At 41.7% G+C, this 25,573-nt stretch overlaps 1 long non-coding RNA gene across 2 annotated transcripts in view; it reads left to right on the top strand.

The window, feature by feature from the left end:
- LOC128421352 (uncharacterized) overlaps positions 1-25,573 on the top strand; it is a 61,013-nt gene that overhangs the window by 13,224 nt on the left and 22,216 nt on the right. For both annotated transcript variants that reach the window (XR_008332292.1, XR_008332291.1), the window contains exon 2: positions 3,988-4,124. This is a non-coding gene — a long non-coding RNA (uncharacterized LOC128421352). The remainder of the gene's footprint in view (positions 1-3,987; positions 4,125-25,573) is intronic.

The raw sequence follows: 25,573 nt of genomic DNA, 5'->3' as shown, positions 1-25,573 counted from the left end.
ACTGCTCTTTTGGGCAATGTTAATTTCGAAGGACTGGATTCCTAAGCATGCAGTCAAAATTCAAATGCAAACAAAAGGATGAAGAATCAAACTGTACTGCAGGCTTAACATATAATCAGGGTATTAAGGACTGTCCCTGGATATATTTCGATACAACTTAGTGCATACTACCATTACCTGGACCAATGCCTGTGGTGGAAAAAGGAAATAAGGCAGGAAGTAACCAGTTATAGGGAGTTTATTTTGGGGAAAGACCTTAGCTCAGTGGTAGAACATCTGCTTTCCATAAAGAACGCCCTGTTTTCAATCCCTGGCATCTCCAGGTAAGGCTGGGAGGCAACGCTGTCTAGAAACCTAGAGAATTACTGCCAGTCAGTATAGGAAATAGTGAGTGGGATGCACCAACAGTCTGACTGGCAGCTTCCTATATTCCTATTTATTTATTTCTTAGGCTTCATCAAAAGGTTCCAGGGCATGCTACAGCAATATAATAATGCAATCAGAAAGAAGTAACAAAAAGTGATATACAATTATAATAGCAAGTAAAAGGATTCCAAGGAAAAGCAGTGTGGTATAGTTTGAACAAAACAGAAGATATGGGACTTACAAAAAATGCCCTGTCGAAGGCCACGAGAAAAAGGTGCTTCAGCATGTGTTAAAAGCTGAATTGCTCCTGTTGGGAGAGAATGAACCTCTTTAGTAGGGAAGATATAGCCAGTGCCTCATAGTCATTCTTTCTGATTGCTCAGCAAAAGTGATTATATGACTTAAGCACCCTTAGCAACAGCAGTGCCTCTGTATTTGCTTAATAAGCCTTAGAACATTGCCTTCACATTTTGCTTTCTAACTTTCTTTATAGATGTCTGACTGACTCACTTTCTTTTTCCACCAGAAAGCCAGGAGTTCAAAAACAAAGCAAGCTAGTTACTGGCTTCCCACTGAGAGTGAGGAAGGGAGTGAACATAAAGATGAGCTAGGTATTGCTCAAAATTCTACTCCAGAATGAATTTAGTTCACCTGGCAATTGTGGGAACTAGTTTCAGGTGTAGTTCAGAGATTTTTTGAAATAGTTTGGTGAACTCCATTTGATTGAATGAGTTCATTCCAAGCACTGCCCAAGAATGCATGGTTTGAGGGCAATTTGTTGGGTGACTCAGTCACCACAGGTCACAGCTAAGCACCTTGACAATTGTCAAAGACACACAAAAACATATACAAGAGGATAATTTTGCATTGCCAAAGAATACATTTACAACAGTATATTGTGAACCTTCATTTGGACTTGATAACATGCATGGCCAAAGATTTGTTATACCACCCATTGTTTTCTGGAGAGCCTTGGGGTTGTGACAGAGTGCAAAAGCAGGTGTATAACTTGCCCTGCAGTGATGCAGCAGGAGTTCCACTTGCTACTACATGCTGCAGTTCTTGCTCACAGTTGGAATAAGCAATTTGATTTGTTTTTAGTTTCAACATCACCTTTAAAACCTGCTAAGGATAGGATGCACAGTTCAGCTACTTAACATCCAACAGGGAGATAAAATTTGTTTAGCCTTTTTAAAAACAATGTTCATGGAAATCTACTTTCATGGGGAACTGCAAAATTCAGATATTAAGAAAATTATTTTATTTTAAATACGTACAGCTTTTCATTATCAAATTCCACAGTAGTTTACAAGATACAGTACATTAAACAGTATGTATATAACTAGCAAGAACTCAGAGAGCGAAAACAGCAAACCATAGCAGAGCAATATAAAGCAATATTACTAAAAGCTAGGTATTTGAACCAGCAAGAGTTGTCGAAAAAGGTATGACTGTAACTGATCCAAAAGTCAACTAAGGGATTCCATAGACTGGGTGCCACAACAGAGAAGGTGCTCCCCCACTGTGCAAGATGTATACTGACTACCAATTAGTTTCTGTTGACATTTCTATGCCACCTTAAGGAACAGGCATGTGGAATTGTGTGTCACATGTCTGTTTACATTCCAGCACAGTATGCTGGGAACTTCCTTTTGTGTATTGCTTTTGCTGTTGTCTCTGAGATGACATGAGAGAGAGACGACATGTTTCTTTGTCCTGATTTATGTTTAATAAATCTGTAGCTGCAGCATGACTTCACAAGCCTCACACCTATTCTGTGTGCGCAGTACACTCTGCTAATAGCGTGCCCTGGCTTTTGAAGCTCGGGTTGGTGATGTACGTTGGAGCATGGGCAGATGGAAGGAGACAGCACAGCTGGGGCTTATCAGCTGGCCTCCTGGCCCTCTGCATAGGCTCAATTCAAACTGCTGGTTTTGACCTATTAAGCCTTAAAGGGCCCAGTACCACAATACCTCAAGGACTGCCTCTCCCCAAATAAACTGTCTTGGACTCTGTCTTGGACTCTGTCTTTGGAAACTGTCTTTGGGCTTTTTTCGTGTGCCTCCTTCATAAGAGGTCTGGAGGGTGGCAGCATGAGAACAGGCCTTTTCTGTGGTTGCTCCCTGTTTGTGGAGTGCTCTTCCCAGCAAGGCTCACCTGGTGCCTTCATTATACAGTGGTACCTCTAGTTGCGTTCACCTCTGGTTACATATCCTTTGGGATACGTATGCGGCAAACCCGGAAGTATTTTTTCGGGTTTCGCCATGCGCACATGTGCAGAAGCAGCACCTCCAGTGGCGAATTCCTCAGGATGCGGCCAGAGCTCCGGAACGGATCCCGTTTGCAACCGAAGGTACCACTGTATATCTTCAGGCAGCAAGCAAAAATGTTCTTCTATAACCAGGCCTTGGGCTGTTTAAACAATCAATGGCCTTTTAAACGTGTTTATGGGAGCAGCATCGTTGGTTTTTTGTTTGTTTGTTGCTATGCTGTTATGTATTTTGTATTTGCATTTTGCTCTGGGAACTCAAACCCTCCAACATTTCTCCAATGAAAATAGGGACTTCCTAAGGAAAAGTGGGACATTCTGGGATCAAATCAGAAACTTCTGATTTAGCTTCTCTAAATCAGGGACGTCCCTGGAAAATAGGGACACTTGGAGGGTCTGTGGATGCCGGGCAGTGTGTGTGTGTGTGTGTGTGTGTATAATCAATGTTGGATGGAGCAACAGGTGGGTCTGATCTGTAGATCTCAGTGAATGGGAAAATTCCATTTGCAAAGGAAAGCATATGGAATCAGATTCTTCCTTCAAGTCCGTGGCCTTGTCTGCTGAAAAGAGGAAATTGGATACCAAGGTTGTGATACTGCTGTGCTGGCTCAACCTCCGTTGGGACATTGGCTCATATGGGTTCTTTAAGTGTCTTGCAGTCTAAGGCTGAATCATATGCACATCTTCTGCGGGAAGTCCCACTGGAAATAATAGGACTTACTTCTGCTTAAGCATGCAGGGAAAGACCTACAATGTGGTCCTCTATGGTTAATTGAAGGAAAGACACTATTTACATACAAATTATAACTAAATAAATGAACTGGACATTAAAATAAGTCAGCAGTCCCACTTCTGTTTACTTGGAACTTTTATCCATAAAAATCAATCGGACTTACATCCAATAAAATATGCACAGAATGGGAGCTTTAATGTGAACTTAATTGTTACTTTTCATTCCAAAAATCAACACAGGACAAAGCTTGCCCCCTAATTCATTTTGCACTTTTTGCCCATCCCCACCATTTCCCCCCACCCCTGGTGCTATAATTACTCTGTGGAAACTTGGAAATCTACAACTTCCCTGGGATTTAGAAGGTACTATCAATCTTTCCTAATAACCTTTGGTTGGTTTTCTGACTAGTTCTCTTTTATTATGTTTTATTGCATTGGTATTTGTATCTAGTATTCTATTTTATAGTGCTTTTATTATTTGGCTACAAGTTTGAACTTCAGAAAAGCAGTTTATTATTTATATCAATAAATAATAATTCACTGGGACTTAAGTCTGAGTAAACACACTTAGGATTGAGTTCTAAGTCAGCCAAAAACGTTTTCTCCATTTTTATTGCCAGGTTTATGGAACCCAAGTTCTCAAGAACATCAAACCATATATCATCATTTGTTATGAAATTATGCATCAGTGGCCTATATGCTTCCATCACTTACCACCACCTGGACATTCTAGGCTGACTTGGTCAACATTTTAATGGTATGTGGATATATTTCATAAAAGCATAGAATTGTAGAGTTGGAAGGGACCCAATCTAGTCCAGCCCCCTGCAATGCAGGAATCTCAGCTAAAGCATCCATGACAGATGGCCATTCATATATACAAAATTATTGTCCCCTCAATTAAAGTCTTCTTTCAACAGAAATACTTCTAGGATCAGTGTGGGGCTATGTTCTGTTACTGTTGGGAATTTATATATTTCTATGGCACCTTTTAGGATGAAAACTCTTTCAAGGTGGTTTACATCCAAAAACACACACATGAAACTACACAATCACATTCCAATAAAATACAGTTTTCTAAAACATCACATTAAAAACATCTCACAATCCAGAAACACAGTCAAATAAACCTAGATTAAACAATTTAAGAGATTTGACAAACACTTAGTAGCAATACAAACCAATAAATCTCTGCACCTCAACTAAAAGCAGCTTGAAATAAATAGGTTTTCAAGCTCTCTCTCTTTTTTGAAAGTCAGTAATGATGGAACCACATGCATATATCTCATGGGAAGGAGTTCCATAGAAGTGGGACCACCACTGAAAAGGCTTTGATCCTGAATACATTTACATGCTTTTTTTGTGCCTTTTGAGTTTCACAAATGGTTGGATAAAAGATACTGTCTTTGCAATATAGCTGTCATGCAGGTATTTGATTGTCTAGGTTTGCACAGGGCTTTTGCTATTCGTGGCTCCCTCCCTGACCCAACTCTGTTACTTGAACTAATAAAGAAACATGGTTAATGCATTTCTCATGTTGGATGGAATCCTCTGCTGCACGAGCTTCCAGCCAATGAAAACTAGATGTGGATTCCTGACTCCACTGAACTCAAAATGCGGCAATCCTTCACACAGTTAACCTGTTGTCAATCAGCCTGAACTGGATTTTTATCAGCAGAATGTTTACAGGATAGAAGCCAGTAACATTAACCTCAGTGGAATCAGGACTTTGTTCTCCAGTATGACTTAGGAAATGTCACCCTGCAAAGGGTAATAATGTTATGATCCTTACTGACTTTTGTGAGTCCATTCCTCTATCTGTCCCTCGTCTATTGCAATATGGTTGACTTTTGCCTTCACTATAATGTAAAAAAGAAATGGGTGGGTGTGGGGGAAATGAACTGAATATCGTTGGATAATTTCTGTGCATTATGAAAACTTTGCAAGATCCTCCTTTTTCATTTAGGGTTGGTATCTTTTCCCTGTTGGGGAAAATATTAGTTCCCCCCAGTGTTTGCACAGGGTGAGCATAACATCAGCTTTTCCTGGTGGAGAACTTTGAATTTATAGCATGCTATAGCACTTTTCCAACCCCTTCAAGAAAGTCCACTTGTAAGAAACATCACACATGACGTTTCCAGAACTATAGTTCTCAGGAACTCTTCATTTTCTGAGCAGTTAAACAACGTCCACGTCTAATTGTGTATGATGCACAAGAAAGCAGTTCTGATTTCAGACAGTAGAGGGCACACTGCCTGGTCATTCTGGTAGGTTCCTAGAACGAGCCTCCAAACTTTCTTCAGCATTTTCCTCAAGCCTTCAGCCCTACTGTGAAAAATCCTTTCGATTCTCACAGCTAAGCATTTTGGCTTTTTGATGATTATCAGATTTGCTCTAGTTAAATATCTCAATCTAGATCACTACTTCTAAGACTCCAACTTGATGAATACTTTGAAAAAGTAATTATTTCTTAGTGAGCAGTACAAACAGCACAGCTTGCACTCTCTCTGATTATGTGGACACATCTCTATCCTGTTACATTGGGGAAGGGCTGTAGCTCTGTGATAGAGTGTGTACTTTGTGCACACGGGATCCTAGGCTCAATTCCTGGCATCTGCAGGTAGGTCTGGGAATCTCCCCTAAAAGTCTTGGAGAGCTACTGAGCTAGATAAGCAAATGGTATAAGGTTGTTTACCTCCTAGGTTGTTTACATGCAAGTGGTGGAGCAGAGTGAATCTGTATGGGGTTGGAACTGACATTCCTAGTGAAAGATGCATTCATATCTCATTGTACAATAGTGTGCTGCTAAATTTGCAGCCTGCAAAAATGAAATAGCACATCAAAGGAGTTGTTGGATAATCTGACAGTGCTTTTTTAAAAGATCTGCAATGGCTTATTCATATGGAAGCCATTTCTTGGTGTACACACACAAACAGAGGGTGCTGCATATACATGTAATAAAGACATAAAGATGTAAGTCAGTTACAGGGCTATCTAAATGGTTATATACTCCTAACATTTCAGCAGGGCCTAGGTAACTGAAATTTGACTTCTTCTTTTTTGAAGTGAAAAACTGACATTAGATCCTCTCTTCCCAGGAGGGTGAAGGCTGAAATTTTGTACACACCCAGTTTTTTTTTAATGCCCAACACTCCATAAATATCAGGGGATATGACATGTCCCGCAAAATAACTAAGACATTCCAATACTAGCTGGAAAGCTTATATTTAGTGCACATGTGTGGACTCTTTGGCACACATTAAGAGGGGGGTAGAAATGAAAATGGGCATTTGTACATCTTTCTCCAAAAGAGTTAAGATCATTCCACATCACACACAGAGTAAGTTGACATTTAGCTCGTAAATACTCTGTAGCTCCAAGATAAGCTGATTCCTAGGAATGTAAAATGTTTGGCTATAGAAGTTCCCTTTCACCATTATGTAAATCAGATCCTAAAAACGTTTTCCAAAAAAACAATTAATTCCTAAGTTATGCTATCAGTAAAGACAAATTAATCTCTTTTGTAATCCCTGCTATACTGTTAACATATTTATGAAACAAAGATAGCAGAGAATGAAAACTAATGTGCCGACATCTCCCCGACTCCAACCACCCACAATATGCAACCCTGCATCTCCCTGCATACATTTAAGGGGGGGGAGACTTAATGATGTGCCAAGTGGTGCTTTTTCCCCCTTTTGGGAATCGGGGCGGGGGGGGGGGAATTAATACATATTTCCTTGAGAGTGCAAGTTAATTCCTTTTTATGCATTAATGACACTCTTATTCACTAACCCCTCAAATATGTTTATGTGCATTATAAAATGTGCATATCTAGAGCTGTATTGATATAAATTATGCTTTAATCAATGTGCTAAGAGCCTGTCTACTCGGGAAGAGAACATATATTTGCATATGAATCCTAAGTCTATTTATAACATCAACCACCACTTATTTAGGGTAGCCAGTCCTGAAACAGTTGAAAATCAAATGTATAGCAGTTGCAACACACTTTTGGTCTCAACCCAACTAGAAGGACTCTGGGCACAGAATCCCTCTTGATAATTAATTAATTAATTACATTCATATACTGTCCTTCATCTGAGGATCACACGATGGTTTACACGGATTAAGAACAAAAGATTAGGAATCATGTAGCAGGAAGGTCCATAGCTGGGGATAAACCTGAAAATTTACATGCAAAGAGTTCCACATATAATCCCCAGCATTTTCAGAAAAAGCTGGGAAAGACTTTTCTCTGAAACTCTAGAGAGCTGATGTCATTCGGTACAGACAATACTAAGCTAGGTAAAAGGTAAAAAAAAGGTAAGGTAAAGGACCCCTGGACAGTTAAGTGCAGTCAAAGGTGACTATGGGCTTGCGCCGCTCATCTCGCTTTCAGGCCGAGGCAGTCAGTGTTTGTCCACAAACAGCTTTCCGGTTCATGTGGCCAGCATGACTAAACTGCATCTGGTGCAACAGAACACTGTGACAGAAACCAGAGTGCACGGAAACACCGTTTACGTTCTTGCTGCAGCGGTACCTAATTATCGACTTGCACAGGTGTGCTTTTGAACTGCTAGGTTGGCAGGAGCTGGGACAGAGCAATGGGAGCTCATCCTGTCATGGGGATTCGAACTGCTGACCTTCTGATTGGCAAGCCCAAGAGGCTCAGTGGTTTAGACCACAGTTCCACCCACATCCCCACTGAGCTAGATAGCCCAATGGTTGTATGGCAGCTTCCTCCGTTGCAATGTGAAGCCAGACATAAGCTATCCAATGTAGTCCCCTCCCATCCCAATTTGGAGCACATGATGTACCACATTGTACCATTTAAGGGTATTGAGTTGAGACCATAGATTGTGTCTTTTTGTTGTTCAGTTTTCTTTGGCAGGAGGGCTGAGGAAACCCAGCCAGATGGGCAGGGTATACAGTGGACGCTCGGGTTGCAAACGTGATCTGTGCGGGATGCACATTCACAACCCACAGTGTTCGCAACCCGCAACAGCACGTCTGCGCATGCGCGGGTTGTGATTTGGCGCTTCTGTGCCATGTGCAAAGCGCAATTTAGCACTTCTGTGCATGCGCGACCCCCGAAACCTGGAAGTAACCCGTTCTGGTACTTCCAGGTTTTGGCGGGTCCGTAACCCAAAAAAACGCAACCCGAGGTATGACTGTATCATCATTATATCATCATCATCATCATCATCATCATCATCATTATTATTATTATTATCTGTTTCTGAGATAACCTGCTTGTAAAACGAGTGCATTGCACTAGATGTGCAATGTCACATCTCATGTCTTGGCTGTTACCCAAAAATCCATAAAGGAGGAGTTCTGTATAGCCAATACATACGTACTTGTATGAACATTTACTGAGAAGTCACAGGCAAGAAGAAGCTCTTGCAGCCTGCAGCGTGTGGTTCCTAATGAAGAGAGATTCTCTGTATGTCGTCTCCCTGGTCGGATTGTGGCAACCATGCATTGCACAATGCTGTATTACTAATGTTTGTGGCTGTGTGCTACCGTTAGTATAAATTTAATTGGTGGTTGAAGCACTTTGTAGGAACACAGATCCTTTCTGCCACATGCTAAGCACATTTGCTTGGTAGAAAAGACTCTTTGAGTTCAGTGAGATTTGCTTAAAAGTAAGTGTGCATAGGAAAGCAGGCTTTCCACCGATTCTCTGCATGTTTGCTCAGCAATAAATCCCACTGTAGACAGTACAGTCTACTCCCAGGGAAGTGTGTATTTGGAGTTCAGCTTTTTTCTCATCCGTCACAGCATATATAAGTTATTCACTCATGAAACATGCTGCAAAATATTGGTGGTTATTAGCAGAGCGGTATCTGCTGTAAGCATAACAGTCTTGAATCTTTCATTTCTTGCTCTAGGGAACTGAGGGTTATCATCATCTGTCTAGACTGTTATGTCTTTAATTCTAGGTTTATATTTTGTTTTATATTGTTTCAGTTTTCTTTTCAGTAACACGAGAGAATCTAATATCAAATAAATGACTGTATAATGGATGGTCCTTTGGTTGTGATAGCACACAATGTCTCCTATTATTGGAAGTCTCAGACAATCTATGTTCAAGGTTTATTAAGTAGCTTACACCAAATCTCTTAGTTCATTTCATACCATATGCAGTCATAAATTAGTTGATGGTAATCTGTTAATAAAAACTTAATATTCTACATTATCCTCTGCAAAGATATTCACATTTTCAGTAATAATAAAAATAAAAATAAAATAAAGCTGTTCTTGGGGTCTTTAAGATGCTGATGAGATGTCAGGCAGATTTGAATCTTGGCTTTTATAGTGTCCTGAAAAAAGTCTTCCTTCCTTTCTGTGGAAGGTGATGTGACATCTAATATGAAAATATGGTAGTAAAGCCTTTTAATTCCACAGCTCTAATATCCTTTATTATTCTTTCTCCACTCAAATGGTTTAAAAATATTAATAGAAGAGGTGCTTTTTTTAAAAAGCTCTCTTTTGCTTGGCTAATAGGCAGGAGTGGATGAATTGGTATTCTAAGTATGTTATCTATAGTGGAGCATCATCAAAACTCTGCAACCATGATTGTATATGGGACGTGGGGGGCGCTGTGGTCTAAACCACTGAGCCTCTTGGGCTTGCTGATCAGAAGGTCAGCAGTTTGAATGCCCATGGTGGGGTGAGCTCCCATTGCTCTGTCCCAGCTCCTGCCAACCTAGCAGTTCAAAAGCATGCCAGTTCAAGTAGGTAAATAGTAATACTGCTGTGGGAAGATAAACGGCATTTCCGTGTGCTCTGGTTTCCATCACGGTTTTCTGTTGCGGTTTAGTCATGCTGGCCACATGACCCGGAAAGCTGTCTGTGGACAAATGCCAGCTCCCTCAGCCTGAAAGCAAGATGAGCGCCACACCCCATAGTCACCTTTGACTAGACTTAACCGTCCAGGGGTCTTTTACCTTTACCTTTTACCTTAATGTTAGTTATATAGCACACATTTTTAATCTCGCCACTCCAGTTCTGTACTTGTCACAGAAAGAATGCAGTGGCCACAGAGAAAAACTTGTGCTCACAGCTGAACTAACTAGTGCAAGACTTTAACTCCTATGAGAAGCAGTAGGACAAGGATCATTTGTGGCCACTTTCCTAAGATTTGGGGAATTTTGATTGGGCAGGGTTCGGGATACCAAAAGTCAGCAGCCATAGAATAGGTTGGTTAGCTCCATCAGTATGAATATTCAGCTCTTCTGCTTTACTTCCTTCCTGCTTCTTGGCCCTCATGGCTCCTTTGGGGTTATCAGATTACAATGCTGCATTGACATTATAGCCTGAATCTGGTTGACCAATAAACCTTGATGTGATTTGATTGCATTGACAGTAGAAGCCCACCATTGGCAAATGCTCTATTCTGTGTACTAGCAGTCTAATCTAGCAGTTAGCCAACATGATGCCCTCAAGATGTTCTGGTCTACAGCTCTCCTCCTACCTGACCATTGGCCATGCTGGCTGGGACTGATGGGAGTTGTAATACACAACATCTGAAGGGCACAAGGGATAGCTAGCATGGTGCCCTCCAGATGTTTTGAATTACAACTCCCGTCAGCCTCAATCAGCATGGCCAATGGTCAGTTCAGACAGGAGCTGTAGTGCATAGCATTTGAAGGGCCCTACATTGATCCTGATCTAGAGTGTAGACCTAGCAGTTTAGACCAGCCTTTTTCAACCTTGGGTCCCCAGATATTGTTGGACTACAACTCCCATCATTCCTGACCACTGGTCTTGCTAGCTAGGGATGATGGGGGTTGTAGTCCAACAACATTTAGGGACCCATGGGTAAGAAAAGCTGGCTTAGACTAGTACCCTATGCTTCTTTGGTCCTTAGGCTCATGACCTACATAGGCTACCAGTTGTTCCTTGGCTACCTGCTTCATTCCTGCAAAGAATGTACATTCTTTCCATTCCCTGACCTCATGTAAAGTTTGCCTCGATTCTACTTTCTGAAGCTGCTCCATCTCTCCACCCCTCCTGGATTGTCAGGCCCTATGTTATTTAGTCAAATTTGTTTTAACCAATTTGTGTCTTGACTAGAATTTCCACAGAACTTGCTCCTTTCCACCTGAAGAAATCACAAGCCCTTTCTGACCTTAAATATTATAAACCTCCTATGGGAGTCCCAGATTGCCTTGATTCCCTGCCTCCTTTGTGATTATTCTAACATCTTTTTTGTTTCTTGAGCAACTAGAATGTTTGAGTCGGAGTATTCACAACCGCTCAGCCAATCAGTGTAAGAAGTTTTCCTGCAAGTGCAGTACAAGTCATAGTGATATATAAATAGAACAAACCTTTTCACCCTGTCAGTTAATACTAGGACCTTAGGGACACCAAAGATATGGACTGACAGTAGGCTCAAGATAGGCAAAAGGAAATACTCTGAACAATGCATAGTCAACTTAAAAAAATCAAGGACCAAATAGGCTTCAATGGCTTTTAAGGAAGTCTAGTGCAACAAAATATTGCAGAGCTAGAATTCAAGTTTGAACCAGCCAGCCCCACAATCTTGTAGAATACTCCATTCCATTGGCACTCCCCTTGTTTTCTATTTCTTTTTCCCAACAGGCACTCAGTGTTCTTTGGCCACTGAGCGTGCTCCGTCCTCATTGGGCTATTTGGAGAGGGGGTTTCCACCTTAGGTTTTCCTCACTTTTGTGTACTTCTGCAAACTTTGGGATTCTCCCCCACTTGTTGATACCTCTCTCTTGTGCATGGAGATTGCCATTTTGGCATAGGAATTGCTACTGGTAGAATGAGTTTGAGTTTGCTATTAGCATATAAGATTGGAGGACAGGTTTATCAGTTACTGTTAGGCATACCAGCTAAACACATTGGAAGGCACAGTGTTTCTAAGGACTAGGTGCTGGAAGCAAACAAGTCTTGGGAGATGGAATGCTTGGTGGGCCTTTTGTCTGGTTGAGCAGGGCAATTCTGATGTGCACATGTGCTCCCTCTCCTGAAATATCTGTGAGACGCTTATTGGAAAAGGAATCTTTCCACCCATTCCCAAGGCATCCCTGCAAAACAATAAGCAAACAAACCCTCTGGCAGTACCAATGGCATATGGTGTGTGCCTGAGGCAAGGTGAGTGGAATGTGTGATGGGTCGGTATGATGCAGTGCTGTTAACACAACCAGACCTAAGACACACTTTCATTGGGAGAAAGAGCACGGCAGCCAATGTCACATGCACACTTGTTCTTTGTGAGCGAGCAAATGAATAATCAGGGAAGCAGCAGCTTCTCATTCCTGGTTAGTGAAACATTATGGGAAAATGTAGTAGACGAGAATGTTGAGATATTCCTAGATGTGAGGATGGAATGCAGGGGAATACACTCTTATTAGATATAACATGTGAATCACATTTGTAGTTGCAAAATAAAGGCACTTTCACCAGTGATGCATGGCACAGGGTTATATCTAATGTTAGTCATGCCCACTGAAATCAGTGGAGTTTGCCTAAGACCATTAATTTCAGTGAGCTTACTCTGAGCATGGCAAACATTGGATATCACTCATTTTTCTTTTCATACACAAAGAGCCAGAAAAAAAGCATTGTGGAGGCTTGAGTGGCTGGTCCATTTGAAGAATTTCCCCCTCATTATTTTTCCCCAATTTGTTTTTGTTTGTTAAGTTGGTGATTTCAAACTGTTCATCTTGGTGACACCTTGATCTCTTATTTTCTTGTTGACTTCAGGAAACTCAGTAAGTTGTCTTCAAGCTGAGGATAATTAAAAGTGAAAATGCTTGGAAAAAAGGGTTTGTGGCTGGAGGGAGAAGTTTGCTACTGATGGTGAATAGCAAAACAGGAGAAATTGTCATGAGTACATTATGTAGTCTTTAGCTAAATGTTTGAGATATCAGATGCCTGACCCACAACATGCCACTTTGCACTACATGCTGATAAGCAACAGCGGGAAAGACCTATTGCCTTCCATTCTTGCTTGTGGGAGGCACAGGATGCTGGGCAAAGCAGACTTTTGGTCAGATCCTGGAGAGCTCTTCTTATGACCCAATGCCCGGTGAAAAAGCTCTGCCTGTGGTGTTTTATTTGTGATGACTGGTTGACACATGGAAGGTACCACTTGGTGTTGCAGTCACTGAACAATCTACATGCATGAGTGAGCTGAGTGAGCTGAGGCAGAGGCCTCAAAAAGACAGACTTGGAAGAAAGCATGAAAAATGAAGGTCCAGCAGGGGAGAAATTCAAAAACTGATTTTGAGTCTTCTGTGAAGCAGCCGAAATGGTCAAAGTAATATTTGATGCTTTAGACAGAAGTCCATATTGACCCTCAAGAGCACTAGAAAGTGAAATCCAGGCTGCTGGTTTTTAGTGTGCTGGCACTATCAGACTTTTCATCATTCCTGGAAGCAGAGCTTTAGAGTAATGACATCACACCATTGAAAGATAGTGATTAATCCATATTGCTACATCACTGCTATACCTCTGGGAATAATATCCTAGCAAAAAGCTACTCCACTGCCTTAAATACCCCGTATGCTGGTTGGCTACTTGAAATATATGTCGGGGCATAAGATTCTTCTAGCCAGGCTCAACTCTAAAATCAATACAGATAAAAGACATTTACTGCATTGTGCTATTACATTTCCAGACCTCTGATATTAACATTTTGACAGTAATAATGATGTGAGCTCCTAGACCTTAACTGAATTTAAAAGAGAGAATGTCTGTAGAACTAAATCTTAAGTGAACTGATGCTATATTTTAAATACAAGATTCCTACCCCCTAATTCATGCAAATGGGTCTGTTTCAGAAATCAGGCAAGTTCCACCTTAAAAATAAAATGTAATGTGCTGCAAGCATGATAGTAATTGTAGGAAAGCAATTGATCATGATAAATATCAGAGCTGAAACAAATATTTTCAAACCTCTGAAATTCTGAGATTTTACCTTCTGAGCATTGACATTTTGCACATGTTTAAGGTTGGAATTTCAACTGAAATATGAATTTGGCCTCAGTGCTTTAAATCGGATGAACCAGGCAGAGGGCCTTTTTGGTAGTGGCACCCACCCTATGGAATACCCTTCCATCAAATGTCAAGGAAATAAACAACTATGAGCGGAGTAATAATAATAATAATAATAATAATAATAATAATAATAATAATTTACTATTGATGTTTTATACTTGTTGGGATCTCCTGAAGGTTTCCATTTTATCGGGCATTTCAGTTACAATTTCCCACACAGGGTCTTCTGAGATGTGCATTATTTTGCAGGAAGTGGTCCCTAATGCAGTGTTGAAAATGAAGAAAATGCATCAAAAAAGAGGACACAGTTTGCACACAATTTAAAAATACTACGCTAATTTATATGTATAGACATAAGTTTAGAAATAAAACAGTTTAAAATAGAAATACAATGCATATTGCCATAATGGAGAAGGCTGTGACCTGTGTGCCCCCTTTGTTTGCTCCCTAGGTTGCTGTTGATGGGCAAATTCAAGGTCTCTGTTCTCTTTTATTATGTTTTTCATTTTTTTTAAATAAAAAAATCTTTGAATCAGATTTTGAATGGAGAACCCTTCAAGCAGAGTGCTCTCCTCTGTAAAGTAGGACAAATGTTCACTCTATCTGAAAATTTGTGGAATTTGTGTAATTTGGGGCTTTAATTTTTTTTTATTGTTTTACACACACATTGTATTTGGTTTTCTAAACATTTTTTTTTTCTTGTATACTGCTATGGAAACGTTTATTGAGAAGAAATGAATAAACCCTTAAACAAATAAACAAATGTGTGTGGGGATTTTTCTTCCCTCTATAATGTTGTCGTCAAGTTGTCTTCAAGTGTGGTTTCTTAAATGACTGAAGGACACCCATCCCCTTCTACAGCTAGAAGGTATGTTCTTACAAGCAGACGTCTCTAGAAATTTCAAGCCAGCTTCTGATTTCCATTTCCCACCTTCATATCTTCTTAATAGTTAGTTCAGCTTTTTGTCTCCCTGCTACACTGTAGCTTGACTAATGGATTCTGGGGTGGAACTATGTAGACAAGGAAGTTGTGGAGCACTGCTGCTAGCAGTGGGCTAGTTAAGTGCCCCCTTCACCTGGTAACATTCGTTTCTTTGGGGGGGTGAGTGTTACAGCTATCTTTTCCCTCTAAGAACCATTGACAAATAAGGCAATTCCCACCTGCAAAGCCTCACTCCTTCATCTGCATGCACCCACAGACCCCAACGACCATCAGTTATGTTAGAATGCAGCAATGAATGTAGCAAGACCAGCATCTACACCCAGCATCCTCAAACAGTTGCTAAGGTTGAAGTACCACAGCAGTGCCCACCACTTGGTCCTTCATTCCATTTTCTCCCTTGGCCATTTGGTGTTGGTGGCCACAAAGCTTCCATTCTCATTTCCCCACAATATCCCAGGGTGGCTGAGAAAAGACTGCTCTGGAGCCCAGTGGAGAAAATTAAATGACTGCTGGCTTCAGAGACCCCGCCTACTGTCACCAGGTAAGCTCACAGTTGGGGAAGTAAGTGGGAGGCTGGAGCAGGAAACAAGTAGTGAGGATCACCCCTAGGGCACTAGAGATAGCATATTGGGAGCTGGCTATTCTGCAGACATATTGGAAATCAGCACCCAGTATCCAAATGACTGGATATATATGATCCTAAGGCACGTGCCTTAGGGGGGCGTCATGGTCAGGATTGCATTAGTTAATCCAAGTTTGTATTCAGGATACTGCTCTATTTGATAATCTTTTAGTTCTTTTATTCTCTGATTACATAAAAACCCCAAGACCTTCTATGTGCCAAGAGTAGACTCCTTAAGCAGTCTCAGAAGCCTCACCTCAAACTCCTGATGCTAAAAAACTATTGAACAGAATTACAATGACATTTTTGCTCGGGGGACGGGGGACGGGACCACACACACACCTTGAAACTGAGCTGTGGATTAATGAAAATTCTAGTTCTATGGGTAATCATACCAACCATATCACTGTGATTATACCGGCAATATATTCACTGCTTTGCATATGACATAAATTAAAAGCTCTTTGTTCAATGGCATTGGATTTGTTTGAGTTTTAAAAAGGGCATATGCTGTGTTCCTGCAATAACACTTCTTTGTCATCCTAATGCACATTCTGTACTCCTGGAGATTAAGAGAAGCTTTTACAATCTGTGCGAGGAAGAAGAAGAAGAAGAAGAAATAAAGGACATAGGGCTGTGCAGTCCATTATGTTTTGCTTTGTTTGTTTGTTTGGTGTGTTTTTTATACAATATAAGTGAATCATAAAGTTACAATGGGCTCAGGAAGATGATCTCAGCTGATGTCTGGAAGTCATTTTATAATTGCCCAATAACTCAGAAATAACAGTGACTGTCTTTTTCCCTTGGCTTTCAGTCTGCTGGCTGGTCTATTTTCTGAGATAGCCCATCCTGTTCTGGGATTCTCTCAACTTTGGAATCTGTTTACCTTCACGAGCTAAAATGTTCTCTGCTGGAAATGAGATTTTGTCACGCAGGCAAGCAACTGAAGGAAGAGAAGGAAGAGTCAAGTGGCCATTTTCAACTATCCTTGTATCTTTCTAGTTTATCTGGAATGATTGAGCCTATTAGATTTGAAATAATTCCACTCTTGTAGCAATTCTTATTTCTATGGTGAGCTCAGTTCCATTTTAAAAGGCCCTCACTTATGGGCAGCTCTCAAAGAGGCAATTGGATATTAAAATGAACTTTTAGGCAGCCCAAAGTAAACATGATCTGAAGAAGGGCTGATTCTTATAGTATGAGAGTGGTGTAATTGCCACTTATCTATGTCCCCATTACATGGTCCTCAAGTAAAGTAAAACTCAAATGGGAAGAACCATAATATGGTCAGAGGCTTGATTCAGGCATCTGCGTTCACCATAAGTCTTCCCACATGGTCCTGTCCCACTGATGTGTGGCAAGAATGATTGCAATTCTAAAGTAACAGGCCAGAATGGCTGTGAAAAGGTTGTTTGAGTGTTTTCATGGTTCTTCCATGGCTGTGAACAGGTGTCTTCACAGTTCTTTGAACCAGGTAGTTGTTCCAAGCTGTCAATGTCAGGGATTTTTGACCTGCAACTGTGTGAGACTGTGATTTACTGAAGCTGTCAATCAATTAATGGACTAGTTGTCTAGGTGGAAGTTTATTTAGCGTGGAGGTATATGAAAGGTGAGATTAAATAGTGTGAAGTTTGTATAAGTGCTGTGTTAGAGAGGTGCTCTGTTGTGTATTCTGTTAGAGACATTTGCTATAAAGTGAGGTTTGCAAATCTTGGTTTATATATTTGAGTGGAGTTTATATACTATTAGTAAGATATAAGATAAGGCAAGATTTATAAGATAGCTGTTTTGTTAAGTTAGGTGTGTCTTCCTTAACTGTGTTAGGATTCAATAGGTAGTGTTTTGTTTTATAATGTGAGAGACTACATTTAGTTTAAGAAGGTCAAGTTAGGTTTTTCTTTCTTTCTAGGAGTCAAGATGTCTTTCTGCTAGTCACAGAAGCATCTGGTAAGACTTTGTTGTCTGCTGGTAAATTGCAGGTCTAGCAACAAAATGATTTATTCTTGTAGAAGGAAGGTGTACATACAATGTTTTTCTATAGGTGGTTTGCATAGCAATATTTCCTACACCTACAAAATGCGTCTGGAGAACTGCCGACTAACAGTGCTGCAGTTTTATCTGGATTGAGCTTCAGTTTGTTGACTCTCATCCTGTCCATTAATGAAGCAGGACAACAGTCCAGCACCTCCATTGTCACACTTGACCTGATAGGAGAATTCAAAAGAAAGTGCCCCTGTGTTCAGTAGGGCTTGCTCTCAAATAATTGGACTTAGATGTGTTTCGTGAATGGAGATCTGTTTTCTTGCACTCTCTAGCTCTGTATCCTTCCTTGTATTCATCCTTTATATTGCTTATACATTACTTGGAACATAAAAACCAACAGGTGTGGCAAAGTGTGTTGAGGGCATGTGGTGTTGATGCTTCAGTGCTGACACCAAAATGTGGCTAATTAAAATCTCATCAGTGAAAATTATTTTCTCTTCACATCGAGAATTTAAAACAGACGAATCTCACACAAACAAAAATATGCTCCAGTGTTTTGTGTAACTAAACTTGCTTCATCTAACATAAACCCTGGTAACCTGGGTGTGTTCAAAGTAAAACAATACTTAAATTCAGGTAGGTAGCTGTGTTGGTCTGACGCAGTCGAAATGATTGCAGTTCTAAAGTAACAGGCCAGAATGGCTGTGAAAAGGTTGCTCGAGTGTTTTCATGGTTATTCCATGGCTGTGAACAGGTGTCTTCACAGTTCAATATATATTGTCCAGTAGCGTCTTAGAGACCAACTAAGTTTGTTCTTGGTATAAGCTTTCGTGTGCATGCACACCTCTTCAGATACACATACTGGACAATTTTTTAAAATTTTTAAAAATATATTTCGAATACTTACATTGTTGTTGCAGCACATTGTGGTTCAAAAGTACTTATCTCAGTAATCCTCTGAGCCATGAAGCTTAGGCCCAAAACACTGCTAATGGCACCAGAATTCCTCAACTAGGTTCAACTACGGTGCAAATGCCTCAAACAAGAAGGAGTTGGTGGATATCTTACTTTGCAGGTATCCATCATCTCTACATGTCAGGTGATCATCAGAGCTTGCAAAGCCAGGTGTACATCACACCCCAAGCCCTGACCACCAGCTGATTGTTTGCAAAGGCTTCACCTACCACACACCTGAGTCAAATCATGTGTAGGGCAGGTGGGCATGGCTTGGCCAAGCAACTTCATGAGACAAATGGAGAGGTTGGTGTGCTGAATTAGACCTGTGGGCTGAAGTGCCTTATGGATGAGGTAAGCATGAGTTTGACCTTTGCTTGTGCTTGGTCTCTTCTTCTAGGCTATGGGGTTTCAAGCTGCAGGGACCTCTTTGGGAAAAACTCAGATCCCTCTTGATCAGTAGTGGACCTTGGCATCTCAAATTTCAGTGACACCCTCTGTTATGCCAAAATCTGCCCCTGCCTTCTGTTTGAATTCATAGTTGTAGCGCCTACTGTGGTACCCCAGAAGCTCCACACCCAGTATGACAGGGCTCCCCTGGATCCACCTTTGTCTTGATCAAGCTTGCATGGCCAGCTCCAGGTTTTAGGAGACTGCTGGCAAAGTGACCCCTGGTTGGCTCCCTTCTACAGTGGCTGGCCTCAGGCTTTCCACACAGCTGAGGTGGGCAGTTGTGAGTGGTCATTTTTCATTCCTACAATGTCCCCAATGTAGCGTTGTTTGTAGAAAATTAAAAATGGTGCCTCAGATACATGGGGCAGGTGTCAGCACAGATGGCCCTGCTGATATATTGGGGCTCCTGATGTCAAGACCTCAGACCAGGAATCCTCAGGATCAGAGTTCTCCGTCAATAGTAGCTCTGCAGAGAAGGGGGATCTACTCTCTTGTCTTTCTCATGTGGATCTACTGGCATCAGAACGTGCATCTTATCTTCTGAACCTCAGCCACCAGGTTCTGTTTGGGCCACAGACTCCTCAGAGGATCAGAAAAGATCTAAGATCTATCACTATCACCACCATCTGTTTATTTGTATGTCACTTCTCCCCCCCCCCCCCGAAAAAGTGCCCAAAGTAGTAGACAACATATCTGGAAGCCCTCAGTTTCTCCATCACTACACTAAATAGACTATGATAATATATGGGATACTTTCTATAGTGCTTGGTGGAATGAAATGTGACTGTAGCTGTTAAGGACTCATTTGTTCCCCTTTTCTTGTATACAAGTTTGTATTTGAGTTTGGGTTAAGAACATTTTGGTCACAGAGAATGTTTACTTCATATATTTATTGAGAGCAGATGCAAGGAACTTACCAAAATTTGCAGCAACAACCTTGATCAAATCTATGATAAGGTCATGAAGGAAAGAGAGTGAAAAGTTCTTTGTATATATGTATTCAAAATCCATTTGAACACATTCATTTTTATGGTTTAATTTCCCTCTTTATGGTGCATTTCCCCCTTGTTTGCTTTATATGAATTGATTGACTGTAATGTATTGCATGTAATATAGGACTGATAAAAAACAGGTGGTATGAGAATATTTCAATTAAATAAATAGCAAGGCATAGTCACCCTTAATTTTTTTCTGAATAGAGATATTGGATTCTTGTCTCATTACATATGCTAAAGCTATTTTTGGTCATCTCCATACTATCCCTTGCTTTTTCTTGTAGGACTAATTGCCGTCATTAACAGTCGTCAACAGGTTTACCATACCCATTGAGTCAATCACCCATCTCCTACTACCCTTCTGAGAAAAACCCCACCCCACCCTCCCACTCTGTATAACGGTCGGGTGACTTCTGTTTCGGTGTATCTGAAGAAGTGTGCATGCACATGAAAGCTTATACCCAGAACAAACTTAGTTGGTCTCTAAGGTGCTACTGGACAATTTTTTAATTTTTTATTTATGGGAGAGACATGTTTTGTTGAAGAGGAGGCAGATGAAGGCAGCTGGTTGTGCTGCTCCATGTACACTATGGCGTTTCTTTTCTCTGTGCAGTCTTTCCTCCTCTGGTCACTGCTATGGATGGACAGCCTGTCTGTTTCCATGCACCACGGTCATCTGCAAGGGATTCCCATACAGCAGGGTTAATGTTGCCAGCCTTCATGTCACATTTGCAGACATCTTTTAAACACAGAGTTGGACTACCAAAGGGCCTAATGCCTGAAGGGAGCTCCCCATAGAACACACCCTTGGGGTTTTGGTGCACATGACCAAGATCTTGAATTATCTACCTTAAATTGATAACAAATTTGAGGGTGTGGAATCAGTGAACTTCAGCAAAGACATTTCCCCCCATTCAGGCCAGTCAAGCTGAAGTTGAGTAGGTCAGAAAATCCTTCAACATGGTATCTAAGTATTTCCATAAAATATGAAACTTCATGATGAATTCACAAAGCCTCCTCTAAATTCCTCAGGAGTTTGCACCCTATAAATATTTAAAAGAAATCTCTCTCCGGTATATAAACACTCACTGTGTCTCTTGTTTTGGTTTATCAGCACGAAAGACATCAGCGGATTGGGGTGAGCAGGGAAGCAAAGTCCTTTTTCTTTGTTCAGATGTTATTTAGCATATCCCCAGATACAGCAAAACTTTTTTGTGCTAATGGTCCTTTTCACTCGTTCTTTTTCATCACCCTATCATGTTTCAAGAAAAGGCAGAGATGAAATCTAACTCTTAATCTTAGCTAATGGGAAATGTGTCTAATTAAAATCTCATCAGTGTAAAAATGTGTTTTGTTCATTGCACGTATCCAAAGCGTATAGTCTAAAATAACTCCTTCCTGTAATTTTCCCACTTTAATTTTGAATGCATCCTCTGTATAATTACGCTGTGTTTTCCCTCAATTAAGCAACTTCATGGAAGCAAAATCTGGTGCCTTCCACATAGACACCATGTTTTTTTCCATTTACTCTACTTCTAATGATTTGGGTTCCTCCACTGCTGACTAATATCTCCCTCTGGGTGAAACAGTACATCACTTCACACATTACAGGTGTCCTCCAAGACCAAGGTCTAGGGAGAAAGGGATGTGGAGAAAGCCCAGTGATGGTGGGGAGGGCAGTAGACTTCCCTTTGAAGGGCAGCCCATAACTGAGGTGATGAACCTGCAAAGGCCTCAGCACCTGAATTTCTAGCGAAATGAGAGTACAGGAAATGGCCTACAGATGAACATTTCACCTCATGGTAGCTGGCTGTATAGTGTGCAAAGTGCTGTGATGATACTGTGAAATCTTAGGAACATATGTCTTTAGGAAGCTACATTGCACCAAGTCAAACCATTGGTCCATCTAGCTCATTATGGTCTACATTAACCTATCGGTGGCTTCAGGGGACAATCCTAGCTGTACCAGGAAATGCCAGGGATTAAACCTGGGCTATTCTGCATACAAAGAAGATGGCTTTACCAATGAGAGATGTCCCAACTCACCCAACCCTTCTTTTCTTTTCTTGGGCCCATAGGACATGCATGTTGACCCAATGACACAACGTTTGGCAGTGGTAGTAGTTGCTTCTGCCACTCTGTGCTGCTGGGTGGGCTGGGTCAGCATTCTCACAAGGTCACAGGCTGTGACTGGTGGAGCAGTCAAATGGTACCCTTGCACAGTGGTCTACAACATTGTGCAGATTGTATATATACACTCCGTACAACAGGCTGCTTCTCTTTCAGTTCCCTTACGGCTGCATGGTTTTGTTTTTTAAAAAATGCATTGTTCTGGAAGTGACATAAATCACTGCAACAACATGGCCCTTCTCTTTCTCTTTGCCCAGTGGGATGGCCCCACTGGACTCTAGGCTGAGTTGGGAAGAGCTGGCAGCTCTTAGTGCTGGCTGGGGGAATCTAAAATAGAAACTGCAACCACTCAGGAACAGCACATTTTCTATGTAAAGAAAAAGGAAAGGAAGTGGGTTGTGCATATGTTTGTTTTATTTTATTTTTTAAAGAAAAGAACACCAAATATTACTGAGAAGGCACTTTACATCTCTGTGATTGGAAACCTCTTTCCACTCATCCTGGATGTAATTTAAGGGAAAAAATGTTATGTGAATTGGAAGTTTGCGAAGCATGTCGAATTGACAGCCCATGAGATTGAAGTTCTGTTTATTCACAGACTAGGTATAGTACAAACTCCCCTGCATTCCGCTGCCAATGTGCCTCTATTCAGATGAAGAAGAGATGTCTTGAGTAGCCTGCATGCCCATTTCCCTCCCTGTTCTTTCTACTGAGACTAACGGCAAGGTTGCCACACATGGTAAAGCAAAACTTGTCTGCTGTGAACTCTTGTAATGGAAGTTAATTTGCCATCTGCATAAGATGTTAGGGTAAGTAGAGAAGGAATTTTGTGTGTGTGCAGAGCTGACTTTCTAGTAAAGCTCCGATTTAGCAAAGGTTCCTGAAATGTCAGCATTTCATTTACAGCAGGCCATCGTTGTTTACAGATTCCTGCAAACAGAGGTTGACCATAATTTTGAAATGATCATTATTCTGAAAGTTCAGCGGCTGTCATTCTCTGGCCCAGCTCTCCACGATTTCCCCTAGACGTTAGGGAAGTAGATTTTGCTTGTTAGCCTTATCCTCCACAGTAGAAAAGATATCAATGACTACTAGCCATGAAGGCTATACTTTGCCTCCACAGTCAGAGGCAGGAATGATTCTGAATGCCAGTTGTTGGAAACCACAGGAGGGGAGAGTGTTCTTGTGTTCAGGTCCTGCTTGAGGGTTCCCACAGGCATCTGGTTGGCCTATGTGAAAACAGAGTGCTGGACTAGATAGATGGGCCTTTGGCCTGATCCAACATGACTTTTCTTACATTCATTTAGGCCAGGGTTTCTAGCCATTCAAAACCAGAGTCATATCCAAACACAAATGCACCTCTCCATCCTCCATCCATGCAAGCAAGAGGCATGAGCACAGTTCAAGGACATCTTCCAGCAGGCAAAAGGAGGACTGTATGGAGCAGAACCAGTGAAGAGTATGGCTTAGGGGAAGGGGAAATGCCCTAGGGAGACTTCATTTAGCAGGACTAAATGGGCCATTGGCTCTATTTGCTGCAGTGACAGCTGATCTGGGCTGACTGTGGACTCTATTGCCTACAGCTTATATCTATGTGAGGGGTGGGGTGATGTATGGGCAAAGGAGGCAGGTGGGAGAGAGGATGATCCAGCAGAAGAGGCTGGTGATTTGTGGGCTTCTGTGCCATCTGTGAGGCAGCTGCTGGGGGTGGAGGTAGATGGGAGCCAGGAGGAAGAGAATAGGCAGTCAGAGACAGAGGAAAAGGAAGCAGGAAAAGAGTTGGATGAGGTCCTGGAAGCTGAAGAGACTGTGATGGGTCCAGAGAGACCTCCATCCCACACCTTCCACTGTTCCCATGGTCATGGATGGGAGCAGCTGGAGCTGCCAGTCAGGAGAAGCCATCAGACAAGGGAATTTAAGAATGCAGGAAGAGGCATGGCTACCCTGTTGCTCCAGTGTCCCAGATGGTGCACAGGTCTGCAGAGTTAGATTGCCTAGACAGCTAGTTAGCAGGATGTGGTGTGCCTATCCCTTGCATCACAGGAGCTAATGGAACCAAGTGCTTTATTAATAAAGAGCTAACATTCCAGTCACTTGTCTTCATTGGTCTGGGAGTGTGCAGGACAGAGGGCACTGGGACTTTGGCTGTTGGCTAGACTGCTGTTTGCAGCTGGAGTGAGTCGGGATGACTTCCAAGCTGGAGTCCTTTAAATCTTGGCTAGTACAAAAATGAGGAGTGAATGGCTGAAAGAAGCATAGAGAGAACAGGGTGGCAAAGGAAGCATGAAGAAAGGCTGTAAAACCATATAGAAACTCTCAGGTCCAGGGTGAAATGCAACCCTCCTGGCATCTCCACCTGGCCATTGGAAGTCTCCCTAGGGCATTTCCCCTCCCCTAAGCCATGCCCTTCACTGACTCTGCTCCATACACTCCTTCTTTTGCCTGTCCTTGAACTGTGCTCATGCATTTTGCTTGCCTGGATGGAGGATGGAGGGGGCATTTGTGTTTGGATATAAGACTCTGGTTTTTGAATGGCTGGAATGTAGCCAACTGTACAAAGGCAGCAGTCACATCCATTACTTTGTCAACCTTTGTCTCTGGCCCCACATGGCACTGGCATGTAGCCACTCCCAGAAGGGAATGTAACCCTTGGGCTGCAAAGGGTGAATCAAAGCTGCAAGGAAGGGAGAAACTCAACTGCCTTTAGTCCCTTTCAGGGAAAAAGGTGGGGTATAGATACATAATCATAATAATAAGACAAGTGGGAGCAAGGAGGAGAGAAAGAAAGCAGAAGGCAAAAGACAGAGGAACAAACCAGGAGTAAAACAGAAGCAGTAGAGAGCCAGGAAAGGGTGGCCAAGTGTCAGGCGGAGGGAATTTAAAGCTGTCCAGAAACATGGCAGAGAGCAGTCCCCATCTGCCAGGCAAAGGTTCTTCGCCAGGAATCATTTGGTGGCACTGTGGGCATACATACGGAAGGTGGGAGTCATGGTGAATCTTCCTAGACTAGAAAAAACATTAGCCAGAAGCCCCAGAGAAGGAATGAAGGAGGTTGGAACAACCAGTTAAATGACATCACAAAAACA

Source organism: Podarcis raffonei, chromosome 9 (assembly GCF_027172205.1).
Source record: "Podarcis raffonei isolate rPodRaf1 chromosome 9, rPodRaf1.pri, whole genome shotgun sequence".
In the NCBI taxonomy this organism is placed as follows: domain Eukaryota; kingdom Metazoa; phylum Chordata; class Lepidosauria; order Squamata; family Lacertidae; genus Podarcis; species Podarcis raffonei.
Note: the sequence above shows the minus strand (reverse complement) of the source record. Positions and strands in the feature narration are given on the sequence as shown.